Genomic DNA, 24107 nt, shown 5'->3' with positions numbered 1-24107 from the left:
AGAACCTTCAATGGGGTTCTGGAAGATTCAGAGGTATGCTACCTCCCAAATGTTTTGCTTGTGGAAGAGTTGGTCACTATGCTGCAAAATGTCCTCATAAAGATAAGTTTGACAAAGGTAAGGAACCAGTTAGATGGAATAGAAAACAAAATGTAAGTAAGAAGAGCTATTATAAACATGAAGACAGTGATGGACTTTCAAATAGCGATGAAGATGAACAAGGTAATGATTATAGACTTTTGATGGCTTTTGAAGATGATGATTTCTTGGATGCTATAGATGAAGAAAGTCTTTGTGAAGAAATTTCTAGACTCAAAATTTTCTTAGAAGAGAAAAATATGATTATAGATAATCTAACATCCCAGCTTGCTGAAATGGAGAAACACGATGAAAAGTTAGAATGTGGAATTGTGGGACTTAGAAAGGACATTGAGAAAATGAAAGCTCTTAATCTTGGATTTGCTAAAGGATCAGAAACTTTAGATGAGATTATCAAAGTGCAGTGTTCTCCTCTAATAAAGACAAGTCTTGGGTACACCAAAGAAACATCTCAACCATAGAGGCCATCTACCTCCAAAAGTTATCTTGAGGCTGCAAGGAGAAGTGAACAGGTTGACAATCGACAAAAAGGCCCAATGGAGATCACCAGGTAAATCAGGGACAATTTACTTCAAGAATGAACAGAAATCACCAAGTAAATTGAGGGCAACCTACTTCAAGGATGAACAAAAGCTACAACCAACCACAGGTAAATCATTCTCAATCTACCTCAAGAATGAATGGCTATTACAATGGAAGGTTTGATGATTGCAGGAATTTCTTCAATGGCCAATGTTTCTCTTGTCATAACTTTGGACATAAAGCAGTTCAATGCGTGGCCTACAAGACCATCATGACCAGAGAAGCACAAAAGCAAAGGAGTGTGACTGGAATCATGAAAAGAACCTACAACAACTTTTCTGCTCTTGAAAATGAAATAGAATGTTCTATCTGTAACAACTTTGGTCATGAAGATTCTAAATGCAGGAGTAGGTTTCGGCAAACAACTCAAAAGGAGCAAGCTTCATTGAGCCCCAAAATATGGAGGAAGAAAGAACTGCTACCAGAAAGATGTGGTATAGCCTTATATGTGAAAGGACAAGACAATAAGTGGTACATCAACAGTGAATGATCGAAAAATATGACAGGTGATAAAGAAAAGCTTCAATCATATAGCGCCTTAGAAAAGGAAAAGAAGGTCTCATTTGGAAATGACACCCCTGCATTCATAAAAGGTAAAGGTTCATTTCTTTTAAAAGAAAAGTTCAAAGTTGGGAATGTTATGTATGTTGATGGCTTAAAGCATAATCTTCTAAGTGTAAGTCAAATGTGTGATCAAGGAAATGAGGTAATATTTCAATCAAATGGATGTATTGTTCGTGAGCTTGATACAAGAGAAACAGTGATCAAAAGCATAAGAACTCCAAATAATTTATACATACTCAAGGGAGGACAACAACAATGCTATCTTAGCAAGAATGATGAACACTAGCTATGGCATAGAAGATTGGGGCATCTAAGCTTCTCTCAGATAAGGAAAGCATATAAATATCAGGCGGTTCGTGATCTCCCGGACATCAAAATTCTAGGCAATACAATATGCAAATCGTGTTAGTTTGGTAAGCAAACCAGAACTAATTTCCTAGATAAGGAATGATCAGCTAACAGACCCCTTGAACTTGCCCATACTGATGTATGTGGACCATCTAGGAAAAGGTCACCTTGAGGTGAAGAATACTTTATTTTTTTCATTGACGAATATCCCAGGATATGTTAGTTAGGACTTATGAAGCATAAAGACGAAGCTTTCGAAAAGTTAAAAACATTCAAAGCCTTAGTTGAAAATGAATCAGATCACAGAATCAAATGCCTCAGGTCTGATAGAGGTGGGGAATTTACCTCAAATGTGTTTTTCGATTTTTGTGAAGAGCATGGAATAAGAAGAAAATTCTGTACTACAAAGACTCCTCAACAAAATGGAGTAGTGGAAAGGATGAACTAAACGGTTCAACAAATGGCTCGTGCTATTCTTGATGAGTCCTGAATGCCCGCAACCTTTTGGGGTGAAGCCGCATTTGCTGCAGTTACTATTCTCAACAAGACAAACATCTGGGTAAACAGCACTCAGACTCCTCATGAACTTTGGTATGGTAAGACTCCCACAGTAAAATACTTCAAAAATTTTGGGAGCAAATGCTACATCAAAAAGACTGATGAAAACCTTGGCAAGTTTTAACCTAGAGCAGATGAAGGCATTCGCCTTGGTTAATCTCCCCACAAAAAATCATATAAGTGTTACAATAAAAGACTTGGAAAAATTGTTGAAAGTATTGATGTAGTGGTTGATGAAGAAGGAAACATTCCAAGGCAAGTAAAATATGAAGAGTTCGAAGATGATGAGGACTATCCTTCTACAACAAATCAGACTCATGATGAAGAAGAAGAAACCCACGAGGCACCAGAACAAAAAATAAGGATAGAAGAAAAGACTCTATCCAGGTACGTTCAGAAGAATCATCCAGAAACTCAAATTCTAGGGCAAAAGGAGGCAGGTGTATAAATAAGAAGAAACATTTTAGAAGCTTCAAGTTATCTAGCATTAGTCTCCTCTACTAAACCACAAAATGTAAGAGAGGCATGCAAAGATGAATGCTGGGTAAAGGCCATGGAGGAAGAACTTGAGCGGATTGAAAAGAACAACACTTGGGAGTTGGTTCCTAGACCAAAAGATAAGAATGTCATAGGAACAAAATGGATTTTCAAAAATAAGCTAAATGAAAATGGAGATGTGATTAGGAAGAAGGCCAGACTTGTTTGTAAAGGGTATGCTCAACAGGAAGGCATAGACTTTGAAGAAACTTTTGCACCAGTTTCCAGACTAAACGCCATAAGGATGTTCCTTTCTCTTTCTAGCTTTCAGAAGTTCAAAGTATTTCAAATGGACGTGAAGTCTTCTTTTCTAAATGGAGACTTGGATGAAGAAGTGTATATTGAGCAACCAGATGGGTTCATCCATAGAAATGATCCAAACCTTGTATGCAGACTCAAAAAGGCTCTCTATGGCCTTAAACAGGCTCCAAGGTCTTAGTATTATCGCTTGGATAAGTACCTCCATCAACAAGGTTTTACAAAAGGTTCCACAGATAGCAATCTATATATAAAGGTTGACAATGAAAAGTTGCTAATACTTGTTGTGTATGTTGATGATATCATATTTGGTAGCAATGAAGAAGACATGAGTCAAAATTTTGCCTTGGTGATGCAAAAGGAGTTTGAAATGTCCATGCTTGGTGAACTCACATATTTTCTTGGTTTACAAGTCCAACAAAACAAAGGCGGCATTTTTCTATCACAAACCAAGTATATCAAGCAGATCTTGAAGAAATATGGGATGGAGGATTCGAAACTAGTATGTACCCCTATGGTAACAGGATGCTGCCTCAACGCAAATGATGAATCGACAACAGTACACCAACCAACCTATAGATCCATGATTGGTAGTCTGCTCTATCTAACAGTTACCCGACTAGACATTATGCATGCAGTGGGAATAGTTGGAAGGTTTCAGGAAAATCCAAATGAAACTCATCTTCACGTAGTTAAGAGAATTTTCAAGTATCTTCAAGGAACTCAAAACTATGGCTCATGGTATCCTAGAGGTACATATCTCACACTTCATGCATATACAGATGTGGATTGGGCAAGAAGCGTGGATGACAAAAAAAGCACTAGTGGTGGTGCATTCTTCATGGGTCCTAGATTAGTATCTTGTTAAGCAAGAAACAAAGTTCTATTGCATTATCTACAACTGAAGCAGAATATGTAGCTGCTGCATCTTGCTACACATAACTCCTTTGGATGATGCAAACATTGCAAGACCTTCAAATCATGTGTACTCCACCTATCTCCATTTTTTGCGATAATACGAGTGCAATCAGTATTTCAAAGAATTTTGTCATGCATTCAAAGACTAAGCACATACCGATCAAGTATCATTTTCTCTGGGAACAACTGCTTGAACAAAAAGTCAAATTGGAGTATGTTCCCTCTAAGGAACAAGTTGCTGATATCCTCACAAAACCACTACCCAGGGAGACATTTGAATACCTCAGACAGAAGTTGGGGGTAGTTGATGCATCATTTTTCTGTTCAATCTTGTCTGTTTTAGAGAAAAGTGGTTTTATGCGAGTTGAATGAGGAGGATCCACGTACATACGTCGGTTTATTAAGGTACAATCGCGTATATGTTGGTTTGAAGACAAACAGTGGGCCAGGCTTAGGATGAAAGGAGTTTGATATGGGTTTGACAGAGACCATCTGGCACACGTTCAGGGGGAGCATATATATTCTTCTAATAATGCATTGTTGGCATTATCCAAGAAGATCTTGTTTCAAGATCACGGTGTTTTGGTTTCAGGGGGAACAAGTGCAGACGAAGAACATGGTTTCTGGTCTGAATGATGATTAACAGATGCTGTTGATGATAGTTGTTGATAGCTATCATAGTCTAGTTATAGATATTTTGTCTCTATGTCATGTATTTCTTTTCTTATCAAGGTCATGTAATGGCCTTCTTTGATTTCCCCACTATGCCTGCGATGGTTGATGTAATGTTCTTGTTTTATCTTGTGTAAACTTTTGGTGTACCCCCACTTGGTTGGGTGGATGAGTCAATATTGGTATATCCCCACTTGGTTGGGAGATGTATGTATGTATGAGTCTTTGGTGATAGGAAGGTCGCTTATGATGTATAGAGTCATGGTCTTTCTCATAGATCATTTTTCTGCAGACCTTGCCTACAATCAGGGGGAGCATGGAAAGCACAGTAGAGCAGAGATTTCAGCATGTACTCACAGGGAGTATAACCATTTTCCCTTCATGTCAAAGGGGGAGAATGACTTTCAATTATTTTGGGTTGCCATCAAGTCCAAATGGGGAGATTGTTGGCATTATGACACAGGTTTGGTGCTATGGCACAGGTGTTGTCCTTGATGGCAATTCACTTAGATGGCAGATCACTCTTCAGGCTCTCAGGATCAAAAAAAATAGGTATACGCAGGTTTCCTTTAACAAATACGTGTATACATGCGGGATTGCCCATCAAAAGTTGTGTATGCGTATGCATGCACTTTCATGCACGAAAAAGTGCGTACATGTGGGAAAGCTTATTTTTAGGACCATGGTATTTGGACCTATGGTTTTGGACCTTAGTATTGCGTCCGAAGTGTTGAACCCAGGTTTTGGGTCCCTAGTATTGGTTCTCTATGGTTTTGGACAATGGTTTGGGTAAGGCTTAAGACTATAAAAAGGAGGAGATCATTTGACAAAAGTATTGACTTATGTGTTGAATATCTTGAGAGGAGCAAGATCTGGAATACTGGTGATTGGTTGGTGAGTTACAGCTAGATCTGAATCAAGGAGGAACCTGAGCATTACACGATGGTTAAAATCTATTGATGGGTCGGGATCTCAAGGCCTGAATACTAGTATTATTGTGTTTTTTTGATCTATTATATTTGGTACATGATTAGATCTATAAATCTGATAATCTGGGTATAACTAATGTCAGATTAAGTAAAAGGATAAATTATATTTATAGATCTGTACGCAGGTTCGACACAGTGGAGGTGCATATACATGCAGGTTAAGCAAGTAAATACTGTGTATACGATGGTTGGCATTGGCATAGTTGCGTGTGTATGCAGGTTTTTATTTGTGAAGTAGCGTATGTCTCTTGAAATATGTTTTAGTTACTTTTGTTTATTGTTGCAATATTTTAGGTTCAGAATTGGTGTCTGGTTACTGGTACTGTTTTCTGGTTACAACATTCTAAGAAGTTATTGGTTTATTCAGTATTTGTACAAAGGAGATTGGTTGTTGCAGATCTACTTGATGTTTGATTGATATTCATGGATCCAATCTAAGAATTTATGAAACGTGGTCCCTGGAAGAAAAGGAAAGGTTGTAGATTTCTATAGGTCAGCACCTACGTACTAGTACTTCAGCTAGTACAAGAGATAAGGGGGTTGTAGCTCCCTTCCAGGAGAGACTGGAGAATGAGAGAAGGTTGTAGCCTTCTGCAGGTTGAAGCCTGCATACTGGTATAAGTTTGCACCAGTACAGAAACATTGTAAAAAGAAGTTTCTAATTGAAAGAAGATAGAGACACATTGCAACAGATGGTTTTCACCCACATTGGGTTTCTACCTTATATCTGGTGTTCTTATGTGCGATTTCCTTTTCTTTTTTATTCTTCTTGGTTACTGCTCATACGTTTTGATGCACAGATTATTGATCAACATCAGAAGACTAATCTAAATTACAAGTCTACTCATATACGCTTGTTTCCCTAACTGAAGTTGCGTATATACGTGGTATTTTCTAACTGAAGTAGCGTATACAAATATGATTGTGAAATGAAAAATAATTGACCTGATAATACTGATTCATCCCCCCCCCCCCTCAAGTATTATTTCCAACAGTAAGTGATCCATTGCATATATATTAAATTGCAGTGGTACAAGTTTTTGAAAATTAACCATATGATTAGTGCAAGCTAACCCTAACCATGGCTCAAGTTTGAAATTTTGGAACCTTGTAGATGAAAATATATAGTAGAAATACCAACATAAATTATTTTGTGCACAATTCTAGGAACATTCAGGAAGCTCCACTTCCTTTCTTCGCATTATCTAAAATATTGCGACCCAACACGTCAAATATTACCACATGATTAATGTTTCTTTACTCAATATGGATAATATTTTGTCTTCCATAATTTCCTAGAAAAGAAGTTATAACCATAATTCCAATATGACCTGTTTGATGCATTATTTTATGAGAATTCAGGAGGCTCAAGTTTCTTAGCTAATATCTCCTAAAATATTATTCCCTAATATATAAAACCTTTACCACATCATGAGTTTGATTTTTCATCAATGTGGACAATTCTGTATCTTCTAAAACCTAACAGAAGATATGTTATGGTATAAAATCCAACATGAATTATTTAAAGATGCATTTAGGAAGCTAATCCTCCTAAGATCATGTTTTCAAGATATTGTGACCCAATATCTGAAATTTTTACCACATTATTAGTGGGACTTCCCCTCAATATGGAAATTACTTCATCATCTAGAACCTAATAGAAGGTAAGTTATAATAGAAATGAAAGCAATTTTACACATACAAACATGCATGTCCACATGTGCATATTAACATACACATAAAAATAAAGAAATATTACTTATAGCCTCAAGGTAGAATTTCAATATACTTCACATATCAATGAAGACATCTTTCCTATCAAATTCCTTACAATAGTTTCATAACTCAAATTAATAGCACTAAATGAGATTTTTAAAATGATTTAAACTGAATGTGGGACTTCGATTTTTGACCTAAGCATAGACTAGTTGCAAACCATATATGTTGCATCATTCAACCCCATGATGGATCCACTCTCCAAGAGGAATTATTCTACCGGACTTAGTTGGAAATCATATTCACAAGTATTTTCTTCTTTCCCAAAACTCCAATTCTTTCCTCGAGCTTCTTTCATTCAACCAAAATCAAACTTTAATTCCTCAAAAAAACCTATATAGTGCTATTCTAATTATTTTTGTATTATTTTTTCTTATGTCTTTCCATGTTCCTCATAGAATATTCATGGGTGCCTCTTCATGTTCCTCTTGGAGTCTTCTTCTTCTTGTATCCTTCTTATTATTTACACCATAAAATTAATTTAAGATGGCAGCTAATCCCACTTGTTTCATCTTTCCTCTTCTCTCTTATATCATGGATCTATTGACCCATTCTTCATGTAATTTCATAATTATAAAAATCAATCGAATAAGTACCAGTGGTGTCACACACACACACACATATTTTTGTGTGTGTGTATGTGTGTGATTGTTTGCGTATAAATGAAGTCAATCTTGTTTTTTTAGTAGAGGAGAATTACCTTTTTTTTCTCCCAATTTCAAATCATAACTCTCTTGCAAACTCTGAAAAAATTATTGCCTTGTTAAGGGCTTGTGCTAGATCTTTAATCAATGTCCATTAATGAGAAAAGTGACCCATTCTTCATCAATGGTATTAATCCTTACTTCTCCATTGTCGAAAATTGTTCTTATATGATAGGGGCCTAACCAATGTGTTTGAAATTTCCCTTGAAAATATTTAAATTTGGCATCAAAGAGAAGGGCCCAATCACTTAGTTTGAATTTTTTTCCTTCATAAACTTGTCATGCCATGTTTTCGTTGGTTATTGGATTATGATTTTCCTATGAATTACATTGTGTTTAATCTCATCCAATTCATTTCATTAAGCCATTATTTCCTTTTGGGCCTCAAAAAGGTCTAGCCCCAATTTTGTTGTTTTACTGTAGGTATCCACTTGGAATTTGATAAGAACTAAAACTTTCATTCTATAGAAAAATATATAAGGAGTATATCATGTGGTATTCCTCCATGTGATCATATATGGTCAGAGTGCATCTAGAAGTCAATCTCCCCAATTTCTTCTATATAAATGCACAATCTTGGTTAGTATGGCTTCAAGAATTTTGTTTGTGGATTCCACCTATCCATTGGCTTGTGGATGATATGGAGTGGATTTTTTATGCATGATCTTGTACTACAAAATCTTCTGCGCTAGATTCGATATAAATTTTGTACTCTGATATTTCAGAATTTCTCTTGATATACCAAAACGAGTGAAAATAGCCTAACAAAAAATGTAACAGAAAAAAAATAACTAAATAAATAAAAAAAAAAAAAAAAAAAATAAAAATAAATTAGTAGCAAAATTGAGTGCCTTAGGCTCTACCCATTCACTAACATAATTAGTGTAAGCAATTATGTAGCTCTTTTCCCTAGATTATGATTAATCAGTCAAAAAAATATAGATATCTTTTCTCAAAAGTATTTATTACTATTTGTGGTTGTATAGGCATCTCGTCTGATTGAACAGGTCTCCCATTCTTTCACAAATATCACATATTTTGACATATTCCATGGAATCCTTCAAACGGGAAGGCCAATAATATCCCAAAGGAAGTACTTTATATGTAATTCATCTCTTGGAAAAATGTCCTCCACAAAGTTCATCATGACATCCTTTAAGTATCTTAGGTACCTCGTCATCTCGAACACATTGTGTAATGGTAATGTTAGCTCTTGTTTGATATAGTTCTCCTTCTATCGAAGAATAGGGTGCAATGGATTTTATGTCACTTTGTCTCTCTTTTGTTGATAACTGACAAAGAAATTTCCTTGAAGCCAAATAATTAGCATATTTGGAAACGATGCAATTTTAGTAGATATCATAAAAATATATTCACCACGAAAATTATCAATTAAAAGAGTATTAGTATTATCATTTTACATCCTGGAAAGGAAATCAACAATTATGTTTTCTTTTCATCGCCTATCCAAAATGGCGATACTAAATTCCTACAATAGAAAAATCGACCTAGTAATTTTTTGTTAGTGATTCGTTTCCTCATAAGATATCTAATAATAGAAGGATCCGTGTGAATAAATTTCTTATACCTATTGATGTTGTCTCTAAATGTATTGATACCATGGAGAACTTCAAAAGTCCTTTTATGTTATTGTGTAATTCAACTCTAGATGAGTTAAATATACTTGTATAATATATAGCATAAGGAGTTAACTCTTTTTGTACTAACAAAACCTCTAAAGTTGTATCTGAGGCATTAGAAGAAATATGTAATAGAAGGGACCAATTTGGCCACTCAAAATAGGTGCCTTGGATATTTTTTGTTTCAACAATTAAAAATATTTTTGACAATCAAAATTCCAATGAAATTGACAATATTTAGTGACTAATTTGAAAAGTGGTGAAGCAACCTTTGTGAAGTTTTCTATAAGCCTTCTACAATAGCCTGTGTCTCGAAGAAAACATTGAACATCCCTTTGACATGTTGGTATTGAAATCTTGGAGATGATTTGAACCTTTGATGTGTCTACTTTGGTTCAAGAACCTAAAATATGATGACCCAAAAAAACTCCTTTATGAAACATCAAAAATAAATCTTCATTACTTAATGAAAGATTAGCTTCTCTACATATAACAAGGATTTTTACCAATTTTTCCATATCTTCTTCAAAAGTATTCCCATAAATATTGAAATCATGCATATACACTTCTATGTAATCATGGATCAAGTAAAATACCTAATACCACACTTTGAAATTTAGCAGGTTCATTTCATAAGGCAAAGGGAAGTACTCTATAATCATGTGTACCCCATTTAGATGTAAATGTTTCCTTATCTTGATCTTCGGGTGCAATTTGAATCTAATTGCACACATTGAAACCATTGAGAAAAGAGAACTATTCCCTTCCTGCTAATTTGAATCTAATTGTACATGAGAGGACTTTTCAACTCATCTCGTCCTGCATAGCCAAGAGAGTCTGTAATCGTTCCTCTGAGTAAGTAGTGGCTCCAATGCCCGTGCTAGGAGTTACTGATGTATGGTGTAACAATGTGTCTTAGAAATTTCACTTAATTTGGAAGCCTACTAATAGGCCAACACGTTTTCACACATGTATTGTAATTGTTGTAAGACTAATCTTGAACAGTTGTAATGCATGCTTTTTTAACCTGTGTTGAACACTTGAAATATTTCACTTGTTGTAATACATAATCTGCTAATGGAAATGTGTTGTATATGCTGTTAAGGTTGTTTTTCCCCTGGTGGATACCTTCCCGGATATCAGACAAACTTTTCACCTAAAACTTGTTGTAACAACCATTTCACTCATGCAGACTCATTCGCTGAGTGTTGTACGTATTATCTTACCTTGTGTGTTGTGATTACCTCATCTATGTGGAATGCTCATCCAGAAGTTGTGCACGTCCTATTGTGTTGTGTGCTCCTAGCTGAGTTGGGACTTCATCCCAACCAACTTGGGACTCACTCTCACACTCTCCCTTTACAGTGAAAGAACCATTGATAGATGTACACTTGCAATCACCAGGCACGTGAACATCACTTCTTGAAGACAAAGAGAACCACTCTCATGTGCTGACAAGTAAGAGTTGAGGCAAATCCTTAAGACAATGACAACCAAACCATCATACCAGATAGGACTCCCACACCAAATGGTGTGAGGTCTAGTTGGAACTTCTTGCCAAGGTGATCCCCTGAATCTTTGCGTACCCAACACCATCAACATGAGAGGAGTCAAAATATTTGATAGGAATATCTAGTGAAAATCATATTAGTCAATACTGAATTTATGTCGGTGATAGTATCTCTATTTTTCTTCTTTATGGACACAATAAGGCATTAACTATGATCTTAGTGAAGGCATTCTTGAAATTACTATTTATTCAAAGTGAATACAAATGCACTAGTGACAAGGACTTTCTTACATCATTGAAATCAACCACAATCCTTTTGGTGATTTCCATAAAATGAGAAGGTTTAAATGAAAGTAAAGGAATAATTTGTTGGAAAAGTGTGAGAAATGTTCGCTCTTCCTTGTAAACAGTAAGGTGCATGCATTGGTGGCCTATGCCTTGGATGTCAAAATATTAGATTCACATACATTCTAATGTAATAGAGAATATGTTGACCTATAACCATGAATTCCTCAGTTGTTATGAAACACAATTTATAAACCATTCCATATCCTACAGAGGTGGTTTGGCCGTTAGGTCACAATATTTGAACTTAGAGCTTTGATACCATTTGTCACATACCTCCTTGACCCAATATTAACAATCACCTTCTATGCTCCAATCAAAATCATTTTACTTCAATTAAATTTATCTTCAGTAGTTGTCACATGCAAAAGTATTCAATCATATTATACACAAGGATAACACATGAAATTATACTCATATGCTTAGAGATTTGAAAACATAGAGTAAGGAGCCGACATACTAAAAATCCCATGGAATTGAATCAAACTAGAGTAGCTAAAACAATGTCACTTGGAAAATCGAGCACCTCCACATAACCTAGAACTAACCTCCTCCAATTCACCCCTGACCCGAGAGTTCTTTCCATGGATCAACTGCCCCTTGCTTATCTCTTCAATGGGTATTTAATGCTCTCTTTCATGATATTGTTTCCTTTAGTAGTGTCCCTCTTTTTAGGGATCCTTTTATCCACTTGCATAGGATTTTCCCATAAAAGCTTTCTTTTGTCACCTGTGAATCTTTTCCCATAACATCTTACCCTTCTTTCCTATAAGTCTTTTATGTTTTCCTTGCTCACCTTTCTCTCCCACAAGGCTTTTCCCATAAAACATATTCTTTCTTTCTCGCAAGGATTTTGTGTTTTTATTAAACCTAGCATCTTTCTCTAGCTAAGAAACTTAATGGATATTTATCTGCCATTCCATTAAACGTATCTAAATATGATATAGAAGTATTATTGTGAAACAATTATCCAATCCCATTCAACAATGGCATTTCATTTGGAAATAATATCATCTCTTGGTGTCTTGTTTTCAAAGCAATTAAATTGTCGTTATTTAATTAATAATAAAGTATTTACTTTCATTATTACACCTCAGAACTAGCGTTTCTATTAGAATTTTGTCTTAGCTTAGGTCCGGTATGATAGCAAGAAAGTGTTATATACAACGAAGGGGTATTACATTAGCTTTGATGTTGATTTTCCTATTCCAATATTTGGCTTCCATAGATTTCATTGGAATCACTACCTAACATGTTGGTTATTCAATATGTAGATTTATGTAGGCTTTATTTTCCACAATCCTCTCTCAACAGTGACAAGGCAAATTTTTTTCGAGGGTTCTTTCACATTCTTTTTTTTTAATGAATTTTGGGTAATTTCCACTAGAGGTTTGTTTTTTTCTTTCTGTAATTTTACCCAATTGGTAATTTGGGGTTGGGAAAAGTTGATCTTTGCCTTCGTGTCAAGTCTTAGAATGGTTTCCATGATGGCTTGGTTTACATTATCCTACCATAGGTTCTTCCCCAATAGATGTTATTTTAGGTTGTCTTTTTAAAACTGTGTACCCTTGCCTATTCTTTCGGTACTAATGGAAACCTTATGGCAATTTGTAGAAGGAGAATATTAAGAGTCACACCGACTAGAGGTAATTGGTTACTATTTGGTAATAGCATAATTTTTTTTTTCCTTTTCCTAGTTATTTTTACCCTCGAAATACTTGTACTTACTATCTTCTTCTAAAACTATTTCCAGGTATGCACGAAGCTGTGGAAAACCCAAAACGTTTTCAAGACAGAGGTTGTGTTGCTTGTCTCTGACTCCTCTTTTCTCTAGTATAGGTTGTCCTTCACTATATATTTCTCAGCTTCTTGCTATACTCCTCAGGGCGTAGTGAAGTGTGCTTAGCAATCCCTTCATAACTCTCGATATAGAGAGGGACTTCTATCAACTTTCCCATTTGAAGGAAGTGGAATTTTAGGGAAATTTTTGTTCTGTTAGTGGTGCAAAATATCCGAAAGTAGCTTATGGCCCCTTTTTCCTTTTTTATTTGAAATCGAGTAATATGTTATGTAGGATTTGTAAAGCTTTTATATCATAGCACCTAATTTCTCAAAAAAACCTATGATATAAAACCTATGAAGGAGTATGGCCTCAATACATTCCAACATCTTCCTTATGCAATGTAACTGCATAGTCCATGCTACTATGTGGTAGTATGTACCTCATATGATTGGACCTTTGAGTGAAATTAAAATTTCACGTATTTATTTTCCTATAGAATGGTGCATGTGAAGAAAGTATTGTGTTGTTGTATCTAAAAAAAATCATATCTGAGAGAGATAGTGATTGAAAAAATCTAAATCACTAACCGAAAACTCTATTCAATTATTCATGTTACACAAAACAAGTCGGCACTCCTAGTTGTATTGTGACATGGTTTAACCACCTGTCATGGCTCCTTAAATATCGTGATGCATTCATTGACTTATACCTGTAGGCATTGGTCTAATTAGGCTGATAACCCTTCCTTTTGAATCAGTCGACCGTCTACACTTCTTCTCTCCAAATGACATGTGTGCGCACATATTTAGGCTACCCGCAACCTCTACACTTGACACTTGACATAATTTTTATCTAATAGATCATGCATAATAAGTTGTTATTCTCTCCTACAAACTTTTTTTGCTAATTTTCCCATGACTGTTTCCTACAGTTTAAGATTAATCACGGAAATTTTCACTGTTGTATGGTGACATAATTAAAAATTATACTGAAGACTACTCAATATTGTATGAAACAACTTCTAGAGATAAATGAATCACACCTTCATCTCCTCCATCATGGCCGCCTTCGTATCCTCCGCATTCGTGGCCTTCACCTCCGTCGCCCTCACAACGTTCACCTTCTCTGCCACACTTCCTGTGCCCCAGGAGATCATCACCACATGAGCACTGGTATGTATGCTCCATAAATGAATCATAATGCAGGTCAGAAGATCCTAGCTCTTTCGATTTGGCTTGAATCCCATGCACCACTGAGTCGACCCAGAGTATCAGATTCTCCTCACATTTCTCTTGCTTCTCTTGTAACAACACCGGTATTTGCTGCTTCTCTGCTGAAGGTTGTTCCTCCGACAATATTCATTGCTACAGAATGTTGGGTGGGATCTATGGTTTATTGAATGGATTGTTAGGATGTTACAATAGATGTTTCTCGGAAAAAGACGAGCGGGATAAGAGTTATGCACCCTCTTGGTCTTGCTGCTCCACCTGATTTCCCTTTTAATGCAAATTCTCCTGTCATGATTGCTGCATGAGTAATACCATCATTATTTTTTGGGTTGTTATATAGACTGTAGTTTCCATAAAAGAATATGGTTAGTAGAAAACTTAACAAAAAACTATGCCAAATAATATGGCAAATCTCATGTTATTAAACTTTGCTCTTTGGTTTATGTTGAGTTAAATTTTTCTTGGATTGTAGGGTAGTGCAATTGATTGACTAAGTGTTAAGTGTCTTGGAACAGTCAAAATTCTACGATACATTTTCATATTTTACATTTATAATGTGATACTTTAAAGATGACCATAAGACATAGGAAATTTAACTTAAAATTATGTTTTTGTCAATCTAATAGTGTAGTGCAGCTTTGCTTATTTCCTTTATTGTACTCCTTGTAGGTAGAAATATAACTTATGAGGCCAATAAATTTGAGGCTTAAGGAAAATTTGTCTTTTTAAGATTTTAGGTGTGTAGTAGTGATGTTGAGTTCACAACTCTATTTTCACCAATTTTAAATTATTTCATTAAATTCTTCTTTGGAAGAATTTAAGGATATATAGCTGGACATTGGAATATGGAGAAGAAAAACAAATTTCTAAAGTTCAATGTCCACTTAAAAGATACAAATAAATGCACATTTTCTTTCGAGATGGTTACTTGATTGGTTCTGAAATCATGAATGGTCTAGCATTTGATAAATAAGAGAACATGCATCAAGGACTAGAGTTACGAGAATGGTTGGCGAGAAGCTCTAAGTTAATTGTCCATTTTCCTTTTACCAAGAACAATTTCAATAGATATCGATACGATGAGCGATTTTTTTAGGTTTTTGCGGATTTGGGTAAATATTTTGGAGAAGATTGAAAAAAAATCAGATTGTGTTTCTGTGAAAAAAATAGGAAATCCACACTGAATGGTAAATTCATTTTCTCAACTCAAGAATATGATATTGGGAAAGATATGAATTTCATTATGAAATTTATGGTATCTGCACACTCTCTATTCACACAGGTTAGAATAGTCTCGCCCAGGATGTATTGAATATTTCTTTGTTTAAAGATTTCGTTCTTTAGACATGGTAAAGATATGTTTTATATTTATTGTTAAATTTTAGATTTTCGGTTTGTTGTTGGATGTTATCTCTCTATTGTCATATCAATATTGTTATTATTATCTAAAATGTTGACATATATGTATTTTTTAAATTTAATTTGAAAATTTTATAAAATAATTTATATGTTATTATAATTTAAATTAATAAGTATATATGATAAAAATTAAAAAATTTAAAATTAAGTGCATAAATCATCTACATTTTATAATTATTTATATAGAAATATATAATTTTGAGATTGGTATGTGGACTTTTGCATGTACCATTTCATACATAAAATATTCACATCAAAACAAATGGTACAAGTAAAGAAATCCATAAAGAATGTTGATTTTACATGGGTTTTAATTTCAAAGAGGTTTGAGTGAGGATATGAAATACATTGTAAATTTCAATAATTGACATCGTATAATTTAATTAGTTTAAGGTATTATAATATAATTTAGGTAATGAAAATTTGTAATTTTCATAATAGTTTTATAATTAAATTCAGAAAATAATTATTAAAAGTAATAAAAAATAAAAAAAATATTCAAATTTATTTATATCAAAAAAATATTTTTAAATTAAATAAATTATCAAATCTAAGAGGGTGAAATATTACAAAAATCTTTTTTAAAATCTTTTAAACAAAATACTAATCATGTTGCACATTTTATGTAGGTTATTAAAGATTAGTCATTTTTAGAGAGATATACTAGACAATGAAAATTTATCTGGAAAGACATCATTAAACCACACCTTAGTAACATGAAAGATTAACACGATGAAGAGGAGAATGATGCAAGGCTTGGCAACATTTAATATCTCTGCGGGAATCACTACGTCACTCCCATTGGAAGTTACGCCTTAGGGTTACCTCACCTAGTCTTCTTACTATAAATGCCATAGTCAAATAGTTGTTAAAGGGTAGTATGAGGGTATGTTGTTTTACAGTTTTTGTCAAGGAGGAGTAATGATAACCTCAATGCAGGATCGATTCGCAATCTCCCCGAATTTTTTACATCACATTCTTCACAATGATTCATGAGAGCATATTTTTTGAATGGTTGGAGGGTCTTGAAGAGTGTGTCGGCCATGCCAAATGTCTATTCAATAACTCAACACTCACCATAGAAAATCCTCTCATGATGGTAAGGTATTCTCATTTGACCTTTATAACCGCATGAACATCTCTCATCAGTGGCAAATATGCACATAGTTTGTTATGATGCTTGTTTAAGGTACTTGAATCCCATATTAATTAAAAAATATGGTTGGTAGTACAAAAGAATTTCATGGTCACAACCTTATATGTCAAACCCTGAAGATATGAAATTCACTAAATGAAAACATGTGACATACATGTCCAATTGAATTTCGCTTAATTAAAGATATATATATATATATATATATATATATATATATATATATATATATATATATATATATATATATATATATATATATATATAACTTAAATTTAATAGAATAATTATTATCTGCATGATTATGGAAATCCAAAAACAATTTTTTATTTTTAATAAATCTATCTGCCTCTATTTCAACCTTTCGGGGCAATTGTAATCATGCTCCACTTAAATTGGTATCTAAACATAGGTTACCAGCTCAATCCACACAAAACTTATGTAACAATTACATTACTATAAGACACAATTCAACACTCTCTATTGTATCACAATATGCTTTAACTACCTCTTATGGATCCTTAAATCCGAGTATGAAAGATGCATGTTTTGACTACTGGCTATAAGTTTTGGTCTAATGAAAATTTTGCTCCATTTAAAGAAGTTAGAGATGCATTTGTTGACTACAGGCTGCAAGTTTTGGTCTAATGAAAATTTTGCTCCATTTAAAGAAGTTAACGAAGTTGGAACTGTGTCATTGATGTCAACTTCACTGCCAATGATATCAAAGTAATCTTTGAGCAGGTTTACAATGTCATTAATTTTCAGGGAAGTTCACATGGAAGCTCAAGTGGGGGGAAACCGTGATCAAGAAGAAGAGAGTGAGAGAGAAAAATAAGAGGTCATAATAATTTAATGGAATATAATTGGTGCCTGAATTGAAATCTGTCCTTTCCATGGTGCATTGATGAAATTTGGTGTTTTCTACATGCATGAAAAGTGAGGTCCACTATAAACCTCCAAGGAGGTGGTCTAACATAAGCTAAAGGTGTCGTACTGGTGTAATAGTTCATCTGGTGGGGAAAGTATAAAAGCTTCGTGAATCACTTATAATCGATAGGTGTCACTCTGCAGAAGCTCAAGGTTTAACATAGGACCATATAGCGACTAATGGTGGCAGCGAAAAAGGCCCGCACACTTTAAATGAACAAGATGAACAAGAAATCACGGGTTTTAATATCCTCACTAGCATAGAAAATTTTAGGGGCGAATGTTTGCTCTTTGACAATATTAAGGGGTTTTAAATTTTTAGTGGGCGAATATTTTGTATCATAGTACATTTTTACAAATCACCTCAAATAGCCCACCTTATTTTAAGGGAGACGGTAAAAAAGGTAAATTTAGCCCTTGAAATTAGGAGTTACAACCTTCCATTCACCCATTTTTAAGAATAGGTTTTATTTAAGTGAATCCATTCGCCCATTTTCAAGAATAGGTTTTATTTAAGTGAATCCTATGGGCCAAAGGCCCAAATACCATATTTATAAAAGAGGTGGTAAATTAATAAAAATATAAATAAATGAGAGGTATGGTAAATAAATAAAACATTTTTTATATTTACTCCATATGTCACCTTATATATATGCAAGGGTGTAAACAGATAAAAATATAAGTAAAGTGGAGGTATGGTAAATAAATAAAACGTCTTTTTATACTTACTCAAAAGGTATGGTAAATAAATAAAAATATAAATAAACTAGACGCATGGTAAATAAATAAAAGCTCTTTTTATATTTAGTCCATAACCCTCGTTCTATTTATGAAGGCTCAAGAAAGAGGTTTTATTTAAGTGAATCCTATGGGCCAAATACCATATTTGTAAAAGAGGTATGGTAAGTTAATAAAAATATAAATAAACCAGAGTTCTGGTAAACAAATAATTTTATTTTTTTTATATTTACTCCATAAGTCACCTTATATTTATGAACACTCAAAAAATGTGTTATATTTAGGTGAAACCTATGGGCAAAATACTATGGGACAAATACCATGGACTAGATTGTTATTAATACCATGCAAAAAAACATTATTAACCCTAATATTAGTATTAATAAAAATAAAAATGGCACATGGTATTGACCCATGGTATTCACCAAAATGGCACATGGTATTGACCAATGGTATTCACCTAGAATGTAGCCTATTTAAATGGGGGAATTAAACTAACATAGATCCATCTTTACTCTGAATCTACTAACCCGAGAGGTATCAAATATCGTGATATGCAAACTAGCATAGAGTGAAAAAATATTTGATCCGATCAAGAGTAAAAATGGATGTTGTAATTAATGTATGTTAGACATTTTAACTTGGTTAAAATAAAAAATAAAATAAAAATCAACTATTAATTTTATTAATTTTTATAAATTACTAATAGTAATTTTTAAACTCCAGGTTTATGATAACCCATGGTATTGACCCATGGTAATACCATGGTATTTGTGTCAGTATATCCTATTTAAAGGGGAAATTCTGTCATCTTAGATCCATCTTAATTCTGGGTCTACCAAGTGCTCAAAGGGATAAATAGATTTCATCCCCCTAAGAGTGGTAGATGTGGAGTTAAGATGGATATAGGTTGGTTTTTATGATAATGAAGATATTAAATATAGTTAGGAAATTATACTGTAAAAACATCTTAAGGTGAATGGTTAAAGCATAGACATTGGACAAACATATTTGTATACTTCTGTTTTAAACTGAAACAAATCCAGGGCTAAAGGGAATGGATTGATTGCACTAGTCATAACTTTCTAACGTATGCTCGAGTAAACAGATTGTAATTTGGGTAATTTTTCTAGTTGCAAACAGGAACATACTTGTGTATTGGCAGGGTGGTTACGAGGTCCCTAAAAGTGATGAATTTGAATTTTTCTTCGTTTTATATATAGTATTAGGTTTTTTCTCATGCTTTCTGTGAATGACACGGGTTAATTTTATCCTACACCCACTAGGTTATCGATATATAATTTCGGTAATTTTGATTTCAAAAGATATTTTAAAGAAATGCAATGATTTCATTTGTGTATTCAATAAACACAAGATTTTATAAATGAGTAAAATATTTGCCATGCCTGGTGATACATTCGCTAAAAAATTATATATACATATCATATTATTAATAAACTCGCCTTCCATTTTTCCTATATACCATGGAGATTCTCCCATTTATTATACATGTAAATTTAGGGGGGGTTCTTAAAATTTTCCCTACTCAGCGGTCACTTGCAATCAAACACTTTTCCTCTCGACCACACAACAAATGAAACCATCAGCGTGGCAGTCTGCACACAAATTTACAGATCTAGTCACTTACAAACTAAACGGAATGGACCTTACCGAACCAAATGGATCCGTTCGTTACCAATTCGAAGAATTGAATGGACAAATACACTCAGTATAACACTCATGAAAAAACTTATTAATTCCATTACTTCCACTGAAAGCATATAAATATGCACCAACTTGAAGAGTTGAATAGAAAAATACGCATTCATCAATAATTTGATTCATTCCTTCGCTTCCACTAATAATATATAAAAACATACAAATAAAATAATCCAGAGCAGATTCATCTGAGACTCCATCCAGCAATTTGTTTTTTGAATTTTTAGTGAACAAATTAACAGTTGGCATTGTTTGATTCCCACAATCTAGGATCCGAGGAACATAAAATCAACTATTAATTGTCAAAATATTCCAGAATCCTACGACATAAACTATGTCAATTATTTAACCTCGTCAATTATTTAAGCTCATCCATGTTCGTCATGTGGAGGTTTTACATTACACCAAAACCCGTAGGTGTTGGTAAACATTACAAACCAGTAACTAGGATCCCCAGTGTCACACCCCTACACCTAGGGTAATATTTCAACCACTTATAGTGAGGTGCGGCACTACCAATCATTTTCTTTTCACCAATACTTACGATTGTAGACTACGCCTAACATTCCACTTATCATACTTATTATGTGTTTCACAACCAAGTATTATTAATGTGTTCCTTTATACAAGTGAAAGCCCATAACATTCACATAAACAACACTATACAAGAGAAATACACAACAGTATAAAGGGAAGCGCAACTCCTTGTAATATGAGTCTACCCGATTCAATATATATAATATTCTTTCACAAGTACAAGTTAAATCTTGGGAAACCCCAAATTTTCACTTAGCCAATTTTCAACTTCGGCAAACTCGGTTGCCCAGCTTGTTGGCACCTCTGCATGGTCGCCGAACGAATCACCAACCCTTCGTTCACCTCGTCGCACGATCGTGTTGTTTGCCCAACTTGGGCGCGCTTCATCGTACCAAGTCACCACATATGGGTGCCTCCGCACGAGTCACACCTCCGTTCACAATCTCAACACTTCACCATTTCCACCATTTCATCGTGCATGGTGTGCCCTCACCCAGTCACCCATCCCCATGATTCTTCGTTTGGGCATGCATGGAACGCTCTTGCCCGGCCGCCCATCCGCACATCCACCCATTCACCAAACCTCGTTCACCCGAGTCGCCACACGACTTCACCCTGGTCGCCACATGACTTCACCTAGGTCACCCGAACGACCCCACCCAGGTCGCCACATGACTTCACCCAAGTCGCCCAAACAACCTCACCCGGGTCGCCACACGACCTCACCCGGGTTGCCCGAACGACCTCGCCCGAGCTCTTCCCGAACGATTTTTCTTAACAACTTTTCTGAACGACTTCTCAAATGACTTTCTCGAATGACCTTTCAAATGAATTCTCGAACGACTTCCTCGAACAACTTCTTGAACGACCTTCTCAAACGAATTCTCGAATGACTTTCTCGAACGACTTCTAGAACGAATTCTTGAACGACTTTCTTGAATGACATTTTGAATGAATTCTCAAACAACTTTCTCGAACGAATTCTTGAACGACTTCCTCGAACGACTTCTCGTACGAATTCTCGAACGACTTTCTTGAATGAGTTTTACACTTGAGTTCTGCCTGTCATGCGGGCTCATCCACACACTGTATAACTCCTTGTTCAAAATTGTGTGATCGAATGATGGTTGTTTGCCTCCAAATTCCCTCCAATATATACAAGCGGGTGGCAGGTTATGTCACCCGATCGACCCACACCAAATGCCCAAGCCGACTCGTTCAACATGTGTTGTCTCAGCCAAGAGGAGGGTCAACCTGCCCAACTCGTCCAACACCTTATAAGCTCATTTGTTGGCTCATTTCATTTCATATTTTGCACGTCCTTCGCACGGTGGAGTCGCCCTGCCCATCGCATAGACCGCAGGGCCTAACATCCTCCCCCACAGGAAGTCATTGTCGTCCTCAACGATATTTCATCCCGGCAACCATCTGTCACCAAGATCACCATACCAAGGTATACACCCCATCGATATGTCATACATCGGAAATCATCTCAATCCATGACCATCGACTACCCTGTCACAATCTCCACATGCTGCTCCCCACCGCGAAAGGTTGGTCCCTCCATCTCAAACTACATGCCCACTGTAACATCTCATGTCGACCCCATCATGTGTCGTCCTCATGTGAACTCCTACCATGATGCTCCAACAAATGCTAACACATTTATGTACATGCTGGCCCCCATGTTTTAACTAGTCAGGTGATCAGTCCAACTGTCATGCCCAAACCATGAGAATGCACATCCTCATGCGACCATCAATCGTTTCTCAGAACATCCTGTCACATCATCAACTCGATCAAGAATCCATCTCCATATAAGTGTAAGCCATGCTCAGGTCCATGAAGTAGTCTCCATCTCATCTGCAACATGTTGCCCATGATGTTTGGTGTCAATGTGCTGCATGAAATCAACCGCATCTATCCCATCATACATCCATCTACAAAGCATCCATCTCCTCATGTCTTCCATAGAAACAAGTATATATGTGTCTCATATATCCATGTGTTGCCCATGATCACAGATCAATCAGCTCCCATGTGTCAAAGGTGGTTAAGTCTCAGCTCAACCCATGCCCAAGTGTTGCCACCAAGGCATCATCATCACTCCAAAGTGTCTCATATCGATCCTCCACATCAAGTCACTATTTCAAGCCATTCCCATACATGTACTTGAAAGTATGCACCCCATATTGCATCAAAGTCTCTGATCTCAGCTCCTCAATTCATCAGATCCTCCAAGTCCACCATATATGAAGTCCCTAAAAGTCACAACCTCATGTCATCATGAGCTCCATGAGTCATCTCCAACCAACACTCTAGCAAGCATACAAGTCTCAGGCCAAAGGTCCTTGTAAGATGCCTCAGCTCTCCATGTAGTAGGAATGCTCCATAGTCTGCTCACAACTCCATCCAAGTCCATGGTCTTGTTGTACATAAGTGCACAACCTCTCCATCGACTCATAAGTAATAAGTCTCCATGTCACATTAGCAAATCCACCTGCACAACATCCCTGCCTTGGCACTCCTCATTGGATGCCCATAAGTGACACCTCTACAAGTGCTCCTACATCATGTCCCTACATAAGACTGCCATTCTCCATGTCTCCAACCTGATGTCCATGACTATGTTGCCCATGTAGTCAACCAAGTAGACCCATCACAACAGCCAGTCATCCTCATCCAAGTCTGCAACCTTTGGTCTAGTGAACTTGGTCACCCAACCATATCATCATCATCAGAAGTCCCTTCCATCATAGCTCCCCCACTAAAGGTTCAATCAAGACTATCTATTGGTCTCGGCCATGATAAGTCCAACCAAGCATCATCGTACCTCAAATGTGTGCCCTCCTCAATTTGTCCATGAGTCATGCCAGGCACTTAGCCAATTCTCCATGTGGCTAAAGCATGACCCAATCCTCTGCAATGATCATCATGTTCCTCCCTTGTCATGGGCCTTTGTACCTTCTACCATAGGGTCACAACCAACCCCAACAAGTCCTGCAACAATCAACAATCCTTGCTTCTCCATACAAGGTCTCATCATAGACATCCATGGTAAGATCCTCCCTAGCATCGGCAAACTGATTTTTCCCTTCC

This window comes from Pinus tabuliformis, chromosome 8, assembly GCF_031772625.1.
Source record: "Pinus tabuliformis cultivar Carrire ecotype Pingquan chromosome 8, CPIR1, whole genome shotgun sequence".
Taxonomy (NCBI): domain Eukaryota; kingdom Viridiplantae; phylum Streptophyta; class Pinopsida; order Pinales; family Pinaceae; genus Pinus; species Pinus tabuliformis.
The sequence above is the reverse complement of the archived record's forward strand: the minus strand, read 5'-3'. Positions refer to the sequence as shown.